Source organism: Lutjanus erythropterus, chromosome 7, assembly GCF_056507025.1.
Source record: "Lutjanus erythropterus isolate fLutEry1 chromosome 7, fLutEry1.hap2, whole genome shotgun sequence".
Taxonomy (NCBI): Eukaryota; Metazoa; Chordata; class Actinopteri; order Lutjaniformes; family Lutjanidae; genus Lutjanus; species Lutjanus erythropterus.
In genome coordinates this window covers 18,641,703-18,663,148 of record NC_139323.1, presented here as the reverse complement: position 1 = coordinate 18,663,148, position 21,446 = coordinate 18,641,703, and positions in this window count along the sequence as shown.

Sequence of the window (21,446 nt, the reverse complement as noted above, 5' to 3'; positions counted from 1 at the left end):
CAGTGACGCTGCTGCAAATCTCAGCACTGGACAATAGATGTATTCATTCATAATGTTATGGAAATATGTGTGTGTACATATATATATATCATGCTTTTGGTGCCAGAGGCCAGAGGCTGCCAGTGCCAAATAAGGCCTTTGGTGTTGACTGGAGAGCACAGTCTAAACAGCATGTGTTACAATACTATTAAATCAAAGCCTCCGGTCTGCACTGGTGTGCAGGAACCACACATGAAGGCTCAGATGAGCTCCTCTTTAAGTCCACAAAAATCTGGATTTGGACTTGACCTTCTTTTGAAGATGGTCATCTGCTCTAATGAGGTTCTTTGAAGATTATCTTATTGTCCAAGGTGCTTTTATGTCACATGTATAGTAAATTCATGGCATCAAAGCTCGCCTCTGTAAAAAAGATATCATGCTCAAAGATCAGCAGAGATGGGGAAGCTTTGCTTTAACCACCGTCTGCCCACGCTGTTTTCATACACGCTGCTCTTCCTTGCTTGTGTAATGTGAGTTTACAGAAGGCAAAGCGTGTGAGTCAGTGCAGTCTCTGTGCTCTGTCTGCTTCAGTTTGGTGGCAGTGGAGCTCAAACCATGTTTAGCCTGCATGTATTCAAAGTTTATTTGGTGTGTGTCTAGCACATCTCTGTCTGAGGTGGTATTGTACTCTGGCTGCTGTGGTCTGTGTTGGATATGACTGTGTTTGAGGGGGTAGTCTTAGTCATTGGTCATCTTGAACTTTGTTTACCCACATCTGTGAAGCCAGGTGTCCAAAATACCGCACACTGTGCTGCACAAAATGGCCACTGTTGCTGGAGTTAAAGGGATGCATTTTGTGATTATTTGATTATATGAAGTTGGGAGTAGGAAGTATTTATCAATAGTAGATGGTGGTCAACAGGCCCCTAGTTTGAAGAAGCAGAGAGGAGGAACTGCACGGAAGCTAATACTGCAACTGACTTCTTTCCCGTTACCAGCAGACAAATTGCCCTTCTGTTTTTTTCTGATGTGTCAGTGGAAAGCCAAGACTCAGCTCATGTCTGTGCAGGAGAGCAGAGAGAAAGGTGTTTTTAAGAAGATCTATGTGTTCAGCCTTCATCACCTTTGCAGCTTCTAACTGAATCTCTGTTGTCTGAAGTTTAGTTTTTGTCCTTTACATCACTGCAACTGGGGCAATGGAGCCAATAAATAGCCGTGACCACTGCAGAGTCATTTGACCTTGGAATGAATTGCTGGTTGTAACCTTTCCCTCTGCAGACAAAAAGCCAGATGTTAGTGGGTGAGAGTGGGTTTTTTGTCCAGTGTAAATGCTGTCAAACAGTTTTGTCCAATGGGACAGCGCTTTTATATAGGCTAAAAATCTATTGGTGAAATCACCAGTTTTACCTTGCAGAATGCAGGAGTTGCTGGGTGCTGGTTGGCTTACATAATAGTGGTTTCCTGCTGGAAAAGTCTGTCTGACAGAAAGGTAAAATGGTGAAAATATTCTAAATATAGTGTACATCGATGGGCCTATTCTTAAGTGCCTAAAATAAGTTTTGCTGCTGACCCTGTCCACAGCAGTACATTGCTTATCTTCCATGCTGATTATTCAACATGGAATAATCCTCTCTGCTTCTCCAGAGTGGAGGTCTGTTGATCACCATCTACTGTGGGTAATACACTGATTACGATTCAACCCCACTTCAAATAATCCAACATATCCCTTTTAATCAGTGGCAATTTTGGGGGAACATGTGGCTTGATCATGTGCATGAGTATAAAAACACTTCGTGCAAATGTTCGACCTGTGTATCAGCCCCCTTTGGGTCAGCGTGGACTCACAGAAATAGGCACAGGAGGGCAAACATCTTGACTCAGCTGCCCTGTCAAAGAGAACCATATGATGCCTTCACAAACGATCTCTGTGATTAATAATCCTGGACTCCAGCAATGAGGTCAGAACCAGTGTAAGGCCGTGGGAGAGAGGAGCTGAATAATGTGAAAATGTTTCTTTTTTTTCCACCACTATGCATGTAATGTTGTTTTGGTAACACAATATGACATTTCATGCTTCCTCTCCATCATCTGCTCTTTTCTGAGTCTCTGTGTCTTTTTCCCCCACATCTCTTTTGGTTTTCAGCTCTGTTTATTTTCAAGATCAATGCGCGGTTCTCTAACACTTGGCTGGTCTGCTCGTCTCAAACCCGAAGACTTGAGTTCATGTGTCAGAGTGGATATGCATTTGTCTAAATATGAGACATGAAGGGAGGAAAGAGAGACAGCGAGATAGAGGAAAATTAAAAGACAAGAGACACAAAAGGAAAATGTGGTGATGGAAAGCAATTCCTGTGAAGAGACGCAGGAATGCCAGAGAGGGAGATGATTAGCTCTGATGAATGGCTCTGTATTGATACAACACAGACATAATTTATTACTTTAAAGGGCACATTTCAAGTGTCTAGAATTAATGGTTTGTAGAAACAGGGCAGGGGAGGAGGGGGGAGCTTTCAAGATCTGTCTCCATAATAACAACCCCGCTGAGTCTGATAAACACACAGACACAGATAGACAGCTACACAGGTATACTCTTAGAAATAATGGTTTCAAAAGGGTCCCTCCTGAAGGGCTCAGGTTCTACGCAGAACCATTTGCATCTGAAGAACCCTTTATTGAAAAAGAGTTTGTCAAAGGTTCTATTAAAAACCCCTTTCATTCACAGGACCCTTTTTTGAGGAAAGAGTTCTTTAGGGATTGAAATCCTTGAAGAACTCTTTCATCAGAGGTTCGTCAAGTGTTTTTTGCACTGTGAAGGGTTCTCTGTAGAACCCCCTGGGTGGGCTCTAGATAAGACGCCTGAGTGTGTTCTAGATAAAACCCTTGAAATAAGAAATGGTTCTCATAGAACTCCCTGTGTGTGTTCTAGATAAAACTTTTTGAACATAAAATGGTTCTCTGTAGAACCCCTGAGTGTGTTCTTTTCAGAGTGTGTTCATATCATGAAATATAAAAAGTTCTGGGTAGAGGTCCCATGGGTAGGTTCTAGATAAAGCCCATGGAATATTAAACAGTCGTCCGTAGAACCCCAGAGTGTGTTCTTGATTAAATCCATGAAATATAAAAAGACTCTTGGTGGAACCTTCTGGTTTGGTTCTAGATAAGACCCTTGAGATAAAACAGTTCTCTATAGAACCCCCTGAATGTGTTCTTGATTAAACCCATGGAATATAAAAAGGTTCTTTGTTGAACCTCCTGGCTGGGCTCTAAGGGTCTTGGCAACCTTAGAAGATGGAAAGGTTCTAGAAAGAACCTCCAGAGAGGGTTATAGATGGAACCATTACACCCTAGAAGGGTTCTCTATAGAACCTCTCATAGGGGATTCTGGGTGATACCTTTCACAGATGGTTCTCGGTATAACCCTTTGTGTTGTGTGGGTTCTGGGTTGAACTCTGAACGAGTTCCATGTGGACCATTTATATAAGGTTCTAACAGGAACCAAAAATGGCTTTCCCATGGGGATAAGCTGAAGAACCCTTTATGATTAGCACCTTTATTTCTAGAGTGTCCACACACACGATGTACAGACACTCCAGACGTCTTGCTGCTCTCTGGGCATCGCTCCTGCAGCTACTCTTCACTCACACATAGAGCTGCTCTCGTGCCTGACAGGCAGCAGAGGAGCTGTCAACAGGCCCGGAGCCTGTCAAGAAGCAGGCTGTGCTACCACGCTACACACACACACACACTCACACACACACCCACACAGATATAAACACAGATCCATGCATGCACACACAGTTGATAGATGTCAAACAGCATGGCTTCTATGACAAAATACACACAAACACGCATGCCTAGTATGTCAAGAGACACACATTAAACAGCATGACCCTTATGACTGAATACACAAACACACACACACACACATGCAGAGACAAATACACAAGCAGCCGACCCAGGACAGGTCTACAGAGGTAATTTTCTGCTTCTTCAGCTGATCCTGAACATGTGTCGAGGTTTATACTGTAATCTACTGTAAGAGTCTGAGAAAAGAAAATACACCAACTTCGCCTCGCCTTTCATTTCTAGATTTATTTATGGTCTTGCCTGGAGCTCTGTTTGGGCTGCGCTGTGCCCCGTGTGTGTGTGGTGCTGCCATGACGATATCCTTAACCACTTACCATGACTTACCTTGGTATTAACTACTTCACCACAAAAGGCAGATAATCATTAAATGTTGTCTTAGATTGGTTAAGTTTTCCCTGGTGTAAACGTGCTTTCTTTTAGCAAGACAGTGTAGCTCAGTTCCTTGTGGCCCGAGTCCAGCCCATCAATAACATGACGACGACAGCCTCCAGTCTCCACCTGGCCTCATAGAAGATGAATTACAGCCTGAATCTGACGGAGCTCTGATGCTCAGACTCAGCTGGAGGTCATACTGAGAGCCTTAATGCCCCACCAGGGAGGCAAGTAATACAGGCAGAGCAATACAGATGCACACAAACTGTATCAGTAGACACATGTATACTGTAACCTGCCAGCATTTGCACTTTTTCTGTACATAAACATTTGTGATAGAATACATTTAATGTCGACTGAGACATTGGACATAACTCAGGCATTCAGTTACTTTTTGATTTCAAGTATATAAAAGTATTTAAGTCTTTATAGCAATAACAGTGAACAAATACGGATTAGATTTAGTTACTCTAATTCAACAATACTAAAAGATGCAGCCCATTCTCATCCCTAACTCGTCACATACCAAGGTTTTGCAGACGCATACGGTTAGTGGCTGAGACACACCAGACTTTCCAAGTGACTTCAGTGTAAACCCATCCGCGGTTGTTTGAGATGCCCCGGGCTGTTGATGTAGTATAAAGAGAGAGAGAGTCCTCACGTGGAGGAGGTGGGGTGGAGGGACAGTTCAAACAAACTCAGAACTTTCACCCAGGAGACCGGTGTTCATGTCTTATGTGTGCGTCTCGTGACTTGTGTCATAAGGCATTATGTGATGTATGTAATGTAGCATACTGTAACCCTAAACATGGTCTTATCCTAAATGGATTGCCACCTGTCCTTTATAATACATGATTGTCCCATATTGAAAAAAAAACATTAAATACAGTACAACTGTAAAAAGAGAGAAGCTGTCAAAATACAGATCTAAATGACAGATAGACCATGAGTAGATCCATCTTGTCAGTGGGAATGAGTACGAGGCAAACTGTGCAGTTTGACAGTATTTTCTGTCACCTTTGGTGGACTGTCCGACCTGGAGCAAGTTCAAGGGCAGAGGCCCAGAGTTCTATTTTAATAAACCAGACATTTTGCCCAATGTCTGTGATCTGTTGTTTGAATCCTAAATATAATTGATGTTGCTGTGCTTTACTCTAATATTTCTTTTATATTCATGCTCAGAGTAGCAGAGGGCTTTGAAACTGATGCATAAAAAGCACAAATAGATTCCCTACTTGACTTTTGCCCCTGCACCTGGGGTCGCTGGCAAGGTGTCCCTTATTTTAACACTGAAGGTGGCAACCAACTTACCCAAAAACCAACGCTAACTGCGTTTCACAATGTTAACTATATGTTCCAACAATAAAAAAGATTAATTTTTGTAGGCTAGCAGTGACCCAAAGGACCACTGTGACTAAACGGAGGCCTGATGAGAGCAGTCTGGTCTGATTGCCGAGGGTTAAAACACACATTACACTCTGAGGAGTTCAGAACTTTGCAGCCGACTCAGTGAGACAGTCGGGTGATTTATGAACCGGAGTTGAGCCTAGCGCAGTATACTGGGTCAAGGCACGCCACCATGATTGAAAGTCACATCTTAGCCAATGTCCCGGCCACTCACTCACCACACTGCACCCGCCCAGAGATAACCATGTGCTGTTTTGATATGGTACATTCTCAAATGAAGTTGACAAAGTAGCATTTACAAAGTAATTTGAGCACACAGGATACAGGGTCTACTGTTCTTGTGAAGTGGCGCTCGAATTTTGTCCCTCGAAAGTTTCTCTTTCATTCTCTCCCTCCTATTTTATGTCATATTATCTTTGCCTTTTCTTCCCCCCCCACCCACACACCAGTCTATCCACTGCATTCATACAATGTAGAACTACTGAATATACTTAATTTCATACTTAAAGTAGTGATTCAGAATCAGATGATGCATTCATAATTTGTTTTCCTGTTCACATCATAAAGTGATTACTTTTGGCCTTCTAAACATAGTAGAAGGATCAAGTCAAATCGCAAATGTGCGATTTAACACAAACTTAATAATCATAATGTTATATAGTGAATACACAGTGTTGCACCATCTTGATGTCACGGATGCTCGCAAATCATTAGCATAGGAATCTTTCCCATTTCAGAACATTTTAAGTAATATATCATGAATGATTTATGATATATATTTGATGATCTTCTGAGGAGTATATAATATCAATCTTGATGTTTTTAGTTGCTTTTGTCATTTCACAGAGGCATGCTTTGTCCTCCATGTGGGATTATCAGACAGTGTTACCAGGCTCTGCTCGGATTAAAGTAGCCTGACTTAGGGCTGCAACTAATGATTATTGTCATTGTTGATTAATCAGTTGATTGTTTTCTCGATTAATTGTTAAATGTTTGGTCTATAAAATGTTAGAAAATGGTCATAAATGTCGATCAGAGTTTCCCAAAGCCCAAGATAATTTCCTCAAATGCCTTGTTTTGCCCATAATGTAAAGATATTCAGTTTACTGTCAGAGGAGTAAAGAACCCTGAAAATATTAGCATTTAGAAGCTGGAATCAGAGAATTTTCTTCTTTTCTTAAAGAAATGCTCAAACCAAGTAATCAATTATCAAAATAGTTGGTAGTTAATTGGTTAATAGTTCATTTAACAATCGATTATTCAATTAATTGTTGCAGCTCTTGACTGAGTCTAAAGCAGATCATAATCACCTGAGTGATGAATGTGTCCGTGTCTATATATTGTTTGTTCTGCTTTGTGATGGTGATTTAAAAATGCCTGACGAAGATCTTTGTTAGATTGAAAAGGTTAGTCAATTAAAATCACTGGGAGCTATTAGCACAGTGTGTGGATCTTTTGTTGCCTTTAATTTTGCCTTCACTTTGCTTTTTGATCCACTATCTGCAGAAAGTTTTTGGATGTGCATGTTCTACACAGTATTAATCTTTCCCATAATATCATATCAAAGTACCACATGAATGAAACACTGTTAAGCTGCCTATATCAAAGTCATGGGTCACACTGCTCTTGATCACGTGTATCTTGATGCTCACCCTCATCTCCTGAGTGAGATTGTATCATGTTTGGATGTGGCGGGTGGGGGCAGGTCATAACTGGAGTCAGCTATCTGGCTGCATACAGTGCTTAAGGTCACAAATGACCTTTTAATGGCTGCTGATGATGGCAAATGTGCAGTTCTTGTTCTCCTGGACCTTAGCTCGGCCTTTGACACAGTCGACCACAACATCCTCCTCGACAGACTGAGGCGCTGGGCAGGGATTTCTGGTACAGCACTGCAATGGTTTCCATCCTATCTATCAAACAGGAAATTCTGCGTCTCTGTTAATAACTATGTGTCATCCTTCTCGTGTGTTAAATATGGTGTGCCCCAAGGGTCAGTTTTGGGGCCAATCTTATTTTCTTTATACATGCTTCCTCTTGGGCATATTTTACAAAAACATGGTGTGTCTTACCATTTTTATGCAGATGATTCACAAATGTACCTACCTCTGAGATCCTCTGACCCTAATATGTTTGATTCACTAAATGACTGTCTATCTGAAGTAAAGGATTGGATGTCACAAAATTTTCTCCAACTAAACGCTGACAAAACTGAAATTGTGTTGATTGGGCCCCAGCAAATGATCACACAAATCCCACCATTTGCTGGTCCCCTAACAGATCATATCAAGCCTGTTGCTAGAAATCTGGGAGTGTGGTTTGATGGAAACCTAAATTTTGAACATCATACGACAAAGCTTGTGCAGTCATGTTTTTATCATCTAAGAAATATTTCAAAAATACGTTCTACACTATCTTTTAAAGACACAGAAACCATTTTACATGCTTTTATCTCATCACGCCTGGATTTCTGCAACAGCCTTTTTACCTGCCTGAACCAAAAATCTATTAACAGACTTCAGAATGTTCAAAACTCAGCTGCCAGACTTTTAACCAGAACTAGGAAACATGATCATATCACTCCTGTTTTAGCATCTCTACACTGGCTCCCTGTATGTTTTAGAATAGATTTTAAGATTTTACTGATGACTTTTAAAGCTCTCAATGGCCTCGCACCCCCATATATCTCTGACCTGTTAGTACCTTACACTCCACGACGTACCTTGAGATCCTCAGGCAGAGGTCTCTTGTCTGTTCCACATGCCCGGCTGAAAACTAAAGGGGATAGGGCCTTTTCAGTCAGGGCCCCAAAGCTCTGGAACAAACTGCCTGAGGAAATTCGGACAGCCGAGTCAGTGATCTCCTTTAAATCTCTTCTTAAGACATACCTTTATCGGAGAGCCTTTCCTGATTTTATCTAAACTTGAACTGTTGTGCACTGCTTTTCTTAAAAATGTTTTTACATTCCTATTCTTGCTCTGTACCATCTTATTTTAACCTGTTTGAGTTGTTGTGTGACACTTGATCCTGTCTGTTTTACTTTGTTGCCTTTGTGAAGCACTTTGTAATGTGAATTTTGAAAAGTGCTCTATAAATAAAGATTATTATTATTATTATTAATATCTCAGAAGAAGGTAAATGGGGCATGGCATGTTGTCATGGCATGTTGTCAACCATGTGGTTTGGCAGACAAAAGAGGGAGATAACAATAGTTTTGTCATGCAGGCTTCAGCAAACCACTCATGCTGCAAACAGACTGATCCAAAACAAAATATTTTGCAACAACAGCAACCAAAATGATCCTCCTGTTGTGCACTCAGTGGTTAGAACCTCGTGACTCTGTTGAACAAATACTCTAACTTCAGTAAAGTTACACTGAGGGCAACATTGTTTGATTCAGTTTCAAAGCTTTGTATGATCTTTCTTATTGAAGCAATTAGTAAACAATTTCAGAAATAAGAACTAGATCAGCGGTGACTATTTGGAGATTAAATAGTTTTGTAAGTTAATGCCTGCTAACATCGGGAAAATTAATTTGGATTAACCGTAATTAGGCCACTCATAGAAAAAAAAATAGGATCACTATTATTAATCACTTTTCAGTTCAAAATTTTATTAATTTTAAATTTGTTTTATTATTCTGTCCTGAGTGCAACCTCATACAAATGCTAATGGTGAAATGAAGGTAATTAAATACATTTATAAGTACCAGTTGGCTTAATACTTCCACTATAATTGCAGGCTTAGAGAGTAACAGATTACATGTAATGACATGATTACCTCATTAGGATACAAAAACGGTAACTCTTCCATTACAGCTAATCATGGAGTTTGCTTATTATCATGACCTCTGGTGGAAAAAATGTTCACTAGGTGGAAATTTCAACATTACTTTGTCCTTAATTCAGAAAAGAGGAACAATAACACAGTGCAGTAACGTTTCTGCCTTCCGGTGTGAAAATGCTGTCATCATCCAAGGACCCAACATCTAATCTAAGATCTTTATCTATGATAAACATTTACAGCAAAGAACAACTGCTAACATTAGTTATACCACCCAGCCTTCAACGCAGGAGTCAGTAACTGTTACGACTACTAGAAGAGCCATTTTTTCGCCAAAAAAGAAACAACGAAATCTGTCTGCAGCCACAATGATTTTTGGATTCAACATTGATAGCCAAGAGAGACATACGACCAGCCAAAATCAAAATGTTAAAATGTTTACATTTTTTTTTTAGCTACACCTGTCAAAATTACTACTACTAAATATAAAATGTGAAACTAATATAACTAATATAATACTATATATGCTAAACAATATTTAATATTTAATTTAATATTTAATATTTAACTGAAAGTACTCAAGTTAGATTGCAAATTACTTGTAGTGCTGTGCTACCGCCAACTATTCCTCTACAACACTTGTTTTATCCCGTTTTCTCATTGTAATCATCCGTTTCTTCCTACTTTCTTAGGCCTTTGCCATAACTTCATTACTTTTGCCTCTGCTCTTGCCTTTCACATCCTCAGTGTGTTGCAACATCAAACGTTACACATAAAAGCATCTCTGCGGTGCTGGAAAGAGTTTTCTCTCTTTAAAATGTGTTTCTCATTTCATGCTATTATCATATCACTGGACATGTCCACATGCAACTTTTGTTTTGAAGACTGTGGATTCACAGAGTAAATGAGCCACAGAGTCGGTAATTTGAGCTCTAATCCCGTCGTAAGCCCTCAAGGAGACTCAACTGTTTAGTGGAAACATTTCCGAAGCCAGACATCATTCAGGGAAAGGACAGTGAAGAAGATGTCGATTCAAATGACTGAATAATCCCAGAGTTCCTGTTTGTCTTGGCTTTGTTGGTTGCTATGTGACAATGGTGTGTGAGAGAGGAACAGAGAAAGTGCTGTAGGGATGTAGGGAGAGCGAAAGAGTTTCTGATGTAGTACAGGGGAAAAGACAGTTTGGTGTTAAAAATCATGAGGTTTAAGTCTGTGAGTACATGATTTTTTTTTTTTTTATTATGTAGCACTGTCAAAGTACTGAGGAAGGGACGACTGAGGTAAAATGGAGAGATCCTGCCATGATTCTGCTGTTGTTGGTTATAGACCTTCAACAATTAGTCAATTAATCAATTAGTCAATCAAAAAAAAATTCAAGCAAAAATGTCAAAGCAAAAATAATCTGCTGCCCTTGCTAGGCATCATAAAATAAAGCACAATTTTTAGACACAGTAAACAAACGGGAGCCAAGTTGGAGCATCTTTTTGTGTACTGTGGTATCAAACACAATCTTTTGAATTATTGTATTATTTTCTGCAGTTAGTAAGAGTAATTACATAATACTAATAACATGATAGGCAAGTGAAAAATAAAAATTTCTGCTGATCCATTTTTTAAGTCTGATCTACACTGTTTTCTCTCCTGTGTTAATGACGTTTGGACCAGTGTGTAGGATTTAGTAGCATCTAGCTTACAGTTTGCAGATACTTCATGTCACTCTCCCCTTCAAAGCATGTTGGAAATCCCACAGTGGCCACGAAAGTTGTGCAAAGTGCAAAAGGCTGTATCTAGAGCCAAGGTAACAAAAACACAACAGTTCTAAGTTTTGGGATATTATATACTGATTAAAACATGCTTATGAATATTATATTCCATTTCTGCCATATACCAGTAAACTGCCCATAAGTAAACCCCTATAAATCCTTTTTCTGGATGAAAAAAAGTTTACCTAGTATCATTTTGTTCAAGCTTCTTTTTTCATCTGTCAGGATCATTTGTGTTTGTTGTAAAACTTGTTTCAGCCTCAAGAGGCTGATGTGCACCACCATGTTTCCATGAACTTGACAGTCATGTTACATAACTTTGCACAAACACAATAGAATGCATGGAGAAATTAAAACTCACCTGTCATAAAATGAGTATTATAACAGACACAAACTGATTCTGACAACATAATAATCTGACATAATAATAATTTTCTCAAACTTTTTTTCACCTGATTTCACAGATTAAAACAAAAGCAACAACAAAATTGATCCTGAAGAAGACTGAATATTGTGGCAAGACCTTTTTTAATCTGTTATTTGGTGATAAACACAGGAGAGAAAGCATTTAGATTAGACAGAATTAGAAAATCGATCACTAGAACTTGTTTTCTCTCACTTGCCTCTCAGGGCCTTCATAGTTACCAGTACATAAAAACACATATTTTAACTTGCACCGAAAATGATGATAGTAAAATCCAAACATTCTTCATTAAAACAACCAGAAAAGAAGAAAGGATTTGTGAGTGAATCAGTGCTTTTGTTTAAATCATTTCAACAAATAGAAAATATGTGTAATAAAGGGGTCTAGCTGTATTTTGTGTCAAATAATGTATCCATGTTGTAGGTGATGTCCCTTGGCTAAAGGAGATTTTAAAAATTCATTTAGCTAAATCCAAAAGCAGCTGATTCAGATCACTTACATTTTAAAGGGATTGAGATTTGAAGATTAAATATTCCATTTGAAGAACTTGATGTTTTTTGGACTGCAGTATATCATCAGAGAGAACTCTCTGTAAAAGGCTCTGCTGCCTTTACAGATGAATGGAACGAGAATGACTGAAGTTGCAGGATTATAAAAATGAAGAAGTAATCTTTATGATGAAAGCGATGCGGTGGTTTTGAATTACTGCACACTAAATCATTTTTATGCAAAGAAGTAACTCCAGCTCCATCGTCACATAGCTGTGGACGAGCCCTGGACTCAGACAAGGGCTGATGATTGCATCTTAATGGGTTTAGTGGGAACATGGTGTCACAGAAAGTACTGGGGGGGATTAATGATTACAAAAATGTCTCCTCCGACCCAAAGGTTTGGAGCGAGCTGTTAATGTGTCCATAAGCGGAGCAAACCTGAATCCTCTCAGTCCAATTTAAATGGATGTTCTGTCAAACACACCAGAGCTGAGGTGCTGGAAAATGGACACCTGCTAATGAAATTACTGTGAAACCCAACTGGAGTTGCCAGAGTGAAATTTGCGTGAGCGTTTTGCTATTAAAGTCATTATGATGCAATTATAGGCCTCTGTATGTGTGTATGTTACTGTCTGCGGGTGTGTGGTTCTACACAAAGTTTCCCACTGTTTTCCATAGCAGGCCTGTGGGAGATTTGACTAGAGGCTGGCCTTGTGGGCTCCCCCTGCAGCGGCTGTGATTTATCAACCAGCCAGACCTCATCTGCTCTTCACGGGGCTTCCCAGCCCTCAACAAACCTCCACAAGCTTGTCTAAACCCAGGAGGCCATTCAGCTCTCAGGCAACAGGGCCGTATTGCGGTTAACCATCACTCTTTAGAACAAATCTTATAATGATCCATACTGTGGCTGCAACAGTGGCAGTGGATTTGGATTAGAGCCAAATAACCAATTGGCTTCATCCCAGTCCCAGAGCCACTCTGCTCAGTGTCTGACCCCTGGTCCAAGCCTCAGCTTTGCCACCTAGGCTGAGCCAAGAGCTACTGCCCTAACCATGTACCGTAAAAACAACACAGGACAGCAGTGGAGATCCAAGTCTGAACAACCTCAACCTCTGCTACAGTGTCGTATTCATATCCACAGTCCAGTTTTAACCCTTGTGAGAGCTAAGGCTGATACAAAGTGGTCAGTTGGTCGACTGGTTGGTCATGATGCTCTTATCCAATTTGTCAGTGGTTGGACAGTTGTTGCTGTTACTTGTGTGACAAATGCAAACCTGATATATTTTTGAGGCACTTTACTGAACATTTACGGGACAAATTCCTACATCTTCCCCCAGCCTCAGAGGACAGAAGAGCTGAGTGGATAAAAAGTTTATTTATGTGTGTGGATTTTATTCCATCTGACTGCTTTCTTAATGAGCGCCTACCGGTAAGGTTTCAAGCTCAATGATGGATAGAGCTGTTCGTGACCTGAAAGCTGTACATTTTGTCATGTTTTATGCTGTTTTATTGTCTAGTTTGTAGATTATCCCGTTGAATTTGTCACTAGCATGTTGTTAATGTGGCTACATAGGCTGAGACGATGTTGGAATAATGTCGAAATACTGAGGGACAGTCAAGAGAAGCCATGTTAACGTTAAGCCTTGTTGGGTTGTAGGGACGGGTTTGAGAGGGGAGAGGAGGGAAGGGAGAGATTTTATTTTGTGTGTAAAATAAATAACAAAATGTTCTAAATAATCAACATACTAATTTTGAAAGTGAGAAGTTTAGAACTATTTTTACAACTTTCTCAATGAGATCACCTGTCTAAATAGAGGTTGAATATAATAAAATGAAGAGACAAGAGAGTAAAATACAGAAAAAAATATACTGTTTACTGGTATCGACTTCAAGGTACCAGTACTGTATTGGTTAAAATGTGAACAGTACACAACCCTGCTAAGAACTTTGTCTGAACCTCAGCTTTTTGAAAACCAATGTCCTGTGATCTTACAGAAGTTGGCCAAATCACAAGAAGTTAGCCCACTATTCAAAACATGTTCTAACAATTACTAGAAGGGTTTAATTTTCTCAAAGAGCGCAATCGATCGCGAGAATGGTTACCCTGAACATATCACAGACTGTACTGCTCTGGCACGCTGTACGGTGCACCCACACATGGACACAATGAAGCAGCATAATGAATCCATCTATCTTCTTGACACTAAAGGCTTGCATACAGAAGGAGCTTACTGTCTTATAAATCTTTCTCATAACCCCAGCCAGTTTGGTCTGTGCCGTTATTAGGATCCAGATAAAATGCTCCACACTCTCTTTCCCCTTGTTTTTCTCGTGTTGAGCATGGAGGTCCAACTGAGAGACTTGGCAGTAGATGTGAAAGAGATGAGACAAAGACATGCAGCAGAGGAAGAGGACATGAAGGGTTTTGAAGTTGTCTTGAGAACCTCCCAGAGCATCCCGCCATTTAACCCATAAAACTTGAGACCTCAAGTTCACTGGTTAAAGATCATCCAGCACACAGAGAAGACAGCAGTGTCGCACAGATATGCTTTGTGTCAACCAAACCCAAGGAGACTGGTTTTCTTGGCTGTGCATATACGTATGTGCACTGTGAAAAAAAGTTTTAACTTAAAAGGGTTCTGTCCAGGCTGTCTTAAAGCTACAACAAGGATTTCATCGACTGGTTATGAAACAGTCTCAACAGAGTTTGAAAAGACAAGTTGAGGGTTTTTGTAATGATTTAAAACAAATGAACTTGTTATTAATTCAGTAGTTCTTGAGAAAAGGTGTTCAGTAAGCTTAGTTGAGCCAACAAATCTTCAGTCACACTGATGAACATTACAAACAAATATGATTTCTTTTTACATGTTCTCCTTTTAAAAAGTCAGTCCTTCATTTCACACGATGAACTTACAGCTAGATGCTCCTGTTGGAGCTACGTTGGTCCAGCATTGGCACAAGACAATAATAATTTATTTAATATTATGAATCCAATAGTAGCTTTCTTTTTTTCTGCTGTGTTTTCATTATTGTGAAAACAAACAACCATGTCTTATCATAAAGGCTATTAGAGCAACACAGTTTCTGTCATATACGTTTTCTTCACACTATGAAAAGAAGGGTTTCAAGACAGCTTTAACTCTTACACAATGTACACTGGGATGTCTGCTAATCCACTGATCGTGTTTCTTTAGAAACTTTATTTAATGAGTTGATTTCAAGTCAAAAGAAAAGTTAGAAGAAGTCATGTTTATATATTCAGAAGTGTTCTGAAAACAAAAACTTGAGATTTTAAGTTGTATTAACTTGTACAAATAAAACTTGTATATATATATAATTAAGTTAGTTAATAAGAAAAGATTCCACTCTATTCATGTATGATTTTTTTTTTACAGTGTGTGTGTGTGTGTGTGTGTGTGTGTGTGTGTGTACAGTGTGTATGTGTGAGAGATGAAAAGAGAGACAGCAACCAAACTCATAAATAGTGTTTGAGTGTGCATGTGTTTTACATCTGTGGGTGTGTGATAATGTTGACCAAATAGATACAGCATGTATATGTATAGTATCTATAGTATAGATAACATGCATGCTTTATGTGATTTGAGTTGATGTGTGTGGGTGAGCTGAAGCTATTTGTATTTACATGTTGTTTGTGCTTGTGTTTGTTTCTGTGTGACTGTGTGGACTAAACCTAAGATAGCAGAGTAGAAACTCCACAAATAGTATTTACAAGTTTTTGGGGTTTGTGCGTGTGTGTGTGTGTGTGTGTGTGTGTGTGTGTGTGTGTGTGTGTGTGTGTATGTGTGTGTGCACATTCATATGCCTGCTGGTGTGTGACAGAGTGTGAGATAGCAGCAAGCACTCAGTGTTCAGCCAAAGACAACAAGAAGTTCCTCATGGACAGAGGAGCCAGTCATGAATCAGGTGTGATACCTGCACCCGGCATCAGCAGAACGCCAAAACAAACACACCCAAAAGTGGAGCTGCATGTGCTCCAGCTTAACTTCTCTCTGTGTGGAAGTAATTACTGAGGTGTTGAAGTTGTCACTTTTCCTTTGCTGTTAAAAACACATTCATGTGAACTCTCACACAGAAACACTCTTTCGCTAAAGGCTTTGCCCTCTCAACAGGCTTCGTAGGCTCACCAGCACTGAAATTTACATGTGCTTGTTTGGCTGGTAATGATGGACATGCCAGCTCTTTCCAGTTCAGTTAGTTCTTCATGTAATGTTTAGATTCTCTGGTCGTTCAAGTTGCAGTTACCTTCTCACCTCTGCCCACTGATTGCTGTTCAGCTTCATGTTGATAACGTGTGGTACATTCTGGAAATGTAATGAAGGAGCTAAAACATTCAGCAAACAAGCTTTTAAATTCATAAATAATTTGCCACATTTTCTAGTCTACATTGGAGAGCCAACAGCTGTTTCATGTAGTTATGACAAGAAACTCACCGCGTTTTTGAAGACGTGTGCATTACCCTCAAAGAATCACAACACACACAAAGATAGCTACTGGAAATGACAGCCTAAATATTAAATCTTAAATCAGAGGTTTCCCTATTTGGCTGATATGAATGCCATTACTCATCCATCTGCCATCTTTGTTTGGGTCAAGGAACTGTGATGCTTCTCGTGAAACAGAAAGAAACACTTGCTCATTGAACACTGAGGGAATATTTTTGTAGCAAATAATCTTTGAAGCTAATGAGCATGTCTATAAAGGCTGAACATGCAACATTTTCCTAAAAATCAATGTATAGATCCACTAGAAGTGTGTGGTGGCTGTGTCTGCATAGACCCCACCCTCTGCCTGTTTTTTTCTTATTTTCTCATGTTTTGCTGTGTTTGGGACGCTTCTGGACTGAAGCCTCTTTGGCAGTGGTGTGCAGCCCCCAGCCAATACACTGTGAAGATTTTGAGGTTGGGACTGAATAAAAACGTTGTAGCCAACAATCACATCCCATTCTCCGTGTCTTTCCTCTGCTCTCTGTCTAACAGAGCTGCAGAAACAGTTTCACAAAGAGAGACACATACAGGCAGAGCAGACTGAGGATCACTTCGGCTGTATTCACACCAAATTCAGCATTGTGCAGAGGCGTGGGCATTTATTTGTGCTATAGACCATAATCACTGTCAATCAGAATTTTTTTTGTCTCTGATTCACTCCTATGCTCCTAATTCACAGTCTATGTCCCTCGCCCTCTCTCTTGGGGAGATGGGGCCAATTTGAATGATGCATAAAAGTGCAAAAGTTAAGTTTTATTAAAGGACCAGTGTGTAGCTGTTGTATGTAGTTTCATTCGTCTGAGAGCTTGCAGATTGGAAACACCTCATCTCACTCTCCCCTTCCAAGCATGTAGAAAAACATAAAGTGGCTACAAAAGACACAGACTCCATGGAAGAGGACCTGCGTCCTCTGTGGATATAAACCTTTCATTCTAAAGTAACAAAAACACAATTCAGGTGATTATAAACTAATGAAAACATACTCATGAATATTATATTCAATTTGGTCCATATTCTGCCAATAAATCTCCCTAAATAATACACATTGGACCTTAAAATAAAGTTTGCATTTAGTTTTGAAAAAAACAGTGCCTCATTTATGCAACTCCAATGCAATCATATGTGATGAAACTGTAAAAATTGTCAGTATATATCAATATACAGTATATTGTGACAAGTTCACATTTGTTTCTCTTTAGAGCATTGTGTTCATTTTCAGGGCAATATACCTGAGTTCACTTCAAGTCCTAGTTGATGCAGTGACCTGTTAAGTTCATCAGCACATAGATGGACATGTCCAGTAATGATGTTACAGTAACTTGATCCCTCCATGTTTTACTGCACCGACTGGAGCTGTGATTTCACATCATCAGAACTGATTTGTCTCCAGATGGTGTTTCTATGGATGTGTTTCCATAAGCAAATGTACTGATTAATGAGTGAGTCTGTACCTGCACCCTATCTGACAGTTATGGCTTCAAAGCTGATGTGAACTGCTGGGTTTATGAGCTAGGGCGGCACCAGCCTTGTGTGACCCACAGAGGGGCTGAATAAGTCTGAACAGGCGGCTCTACCGTCCCCATCAGGGGTGGCCGAGCGGACACAGCCATTTTACAGGAGAGGAGGAACGTGTTGGGTTTCGGTGTCACGCTGGGGTGACTCTTGGAACTACACTCCTCAACCCCCTGCCCTCCTCACCCCCGCCTCCCTCATCACCAGTATCCATTATGTCCCAGTATATGCCTCACTCCCTTTCCCTCCCCCGTGGATCTCTAGCTGCCATCATGGCCCAGTGCGCTCCAGACCGTTCGTACTCTGTTTCACTGCTGTAAATGTCACCTGAGTTACACTCTCCCTGCTTTCCACAGACGGCCCTTTATTCGTCACCCTTTTAAAAAGACCCCCGCTCACATTTCATGTTTTCTCATTTTTACTACGTGCCAGAGAACCCTTTTCCTCCCTACTCACTCAGCCATACGATAACATTCATATTTTTTCTGTGAATGCCAGAATTCCTTTACGTGGCTGCATCATATTTTAGTTTTCTACTTTTCTACTTGGTGTCGTCTGTATTTAAGTAAAGACACTCAACAGCTGTGTTCCCATGTGCATCTGAGGTTTTTCGCTAATCTAAATTTAAGCTAACCACTAGTTTACAGATCTTTGATGTATGAAAGCAGGCATTAACAAGTTTGGGCACTTAATGCCACTAAGACAGTTCTAGCAAGTCTACTCACAACAGCATGCAGTTGTGACGGTGAATGTTCAGAAAGAACCATTTTTAGTTCTTGTGTAAACATAATCTCCCTACAGATGCATCTTTTCTTTTAAGCTTTATGTATTTTGTGCATGGTCCCTACAATAAATAAATGTGCTAAACTAAACTAAACTATAAACTAAACTAAACTATACTAAACAAAAAAACATATTTTCTCTCTTTTTTTAGATTAATGTATTTTGTACATGGTCCATGATGTTAAAAGAAAACTTAAACTAAACTAGACTAAACCAAACTCTAAACTTAACTAAATTCAAATGAAAAATTAAACAAACTAAACTAAATTAATGCATCTTTTCTGTCTTATTTTAGATTAATGCATTTTGTACATGGACACAAATATAAATAAATTTACTAAACTAAACTAAACCAAACATGTTTAATGTCTCCGAGCAGGTCCAAGTTGATGTTGTTCTGGTTTATGCTGTAAAGGACACTTCCTCTTGTATCTTATAACACAAAATGCAAATCTCTCAGGTGTGTTTAAACATGTTTAACATTTAGCACAGTATGTCTTTGAGTTCAGTAGAAATCTGGGCACAAGGCCGTCAGATCATTAAATACTTACAATCTTGGACTTTGACCGAACACGATACATTCACACTTCTTCCATGATGCAAGGCCCATATTCTGTAGAGGCCGTGAGAGGCCTGGTCTGACAGTGATGACAGCATGATTAATGCTCGCCTCCATTCCCACTCACACACTAACTTCACATACGGCAAGTCTAAGTGGCCCGAAGAAAAGCTGAAGAAAGCTGTGTACAGGGTCAACAAAAAGTAGCCAGTGTTCATCTGAAGATAAGACAGTTTGATTCAGCTTGACACTGACAAGACTTCTGTAGGTGAACACTGAGAAAACATCGTCAAGTTTGGTTACCTTAATATTTCACAGGTTATTTCTGTGATGTTCAGTCCTTTTAAGAACCTTTTTAAACTTTATACTGATTAAGTGGTTTAAAGAAGATCTAAGAGTTTAAAACAATTTGGACAATTAACTAAAATTATCTTCATATTGTGAAGATATAAAAGTTTGATGTTATGTCAGTGTTTTGTGATACAGAGATATCTGCTGAAGCAAGCTAACCAGCGAGCTCTGGCCCGTAATACCAGCCTGACGGCAGAAAAACACATTCAACAGCAAAGAAAGAGAAGTAATAGAAATAGAAGCAAAATACCAGTTAACATAAGTGTTTCTTTGCATAACTGGAGACAGCTGTTGGTGAGTAAAGGGATGAAATTTGATGCTGAATTCGCAGTGTTTCTTTTCCACTGGTAATTAAACAGCTGCTAGGCTAACATAGGCTATTTAGTGATAACTTACAATGGTAGTTAATTATACACTTACAATTTTAATATGTTTGCTAAATGAGCTGTTTGTTGAAAGAGACAAAAGATCTGTGGGGAGGGACTCATATTTCATTTGCATTTCATTTTCTCATACAATAGGAGTGGACACCCCAGTTTTCTATTGATGCTGCCCCCAATTTGTTTAGAGTATGAATTTGACAGGTGGTCTATTGGCTCTTTTAAAGTCTTTGTAAAGAAATAATATGTGTTCTGAATTTGTTTTTGTGTTATTAACCACACAGCCAAATTTGACCAATTAAAGATTGCTAAGTGTGTAAATTTCAAAATAATGAAAAAATGAAAACACTGGACATCCTGAAAGAAAAACGCTCTATCTAGCAGTTTTATTTGACTTGTAGACATGTTTGAGGCACCAGAGCCCAAAGACAGTAACCTACACAAGAATCAATTCTACATCTGAAACGGGATAGTATTTTTTTTTCTTCAGCGTCAGGTTGTTGGAACTAAGGTGGCTGATTTGGGCTGAAAGAGTCGCTAAAGATACGCTCATAACTGATGATCGGGGTGTGTCTTTTCATTACTTGCAGTGCTGAACTTAAACACTAATGTGCTCTTTTTTATATAGTGTTAGAGGACGTCTAGCTCCGTCATCATCAAACCAGGATTTCAGGTCAGCCCAAAAAATCCTAAGGACAAACAACTCCAGAATCAAGTACTATATAGTTCTCAGATGTTTCATGTTTTAAGCAAATATAATTTTCTAACATGAATAATGTGTTCAGAAAAAAATCTTCTCCACACAAATTTTACTTACTTTGTGTGCCCACTGTCCCTGAATCAGGGACATAAGCCAGTTAATAATACCACAACTTTAATTATTGATTTCCTTTTTAGCAGTAGAGATTTTGAAATAGCTTGTTCATTCTGATGGTTTGTTCAAAGACATGTATATATCAGATATTTCAAAGATGGCTACACAAGATATCTCTACAATCACATATAAGACAAACAAAAAGTGCGTACCTACGTCATGAATGTGAATTGAAAATGAGAAAATATGAATGAACATTTTGTACAGAAGATTTTTGTAATAAGTGCAATCTGGAAATTGTAGTTTGTATTGATGAAAAAAAAAATATCGATTTGGTTAGGATATATGATTTTGCAGAATTGTAAACAAAATCTCCCACTTGAATCTATAAAACATTTCCTCTTATACGTCCTAACTGTGCTGCAAATATCTCACCTGTCCAACAATATTAGTTAT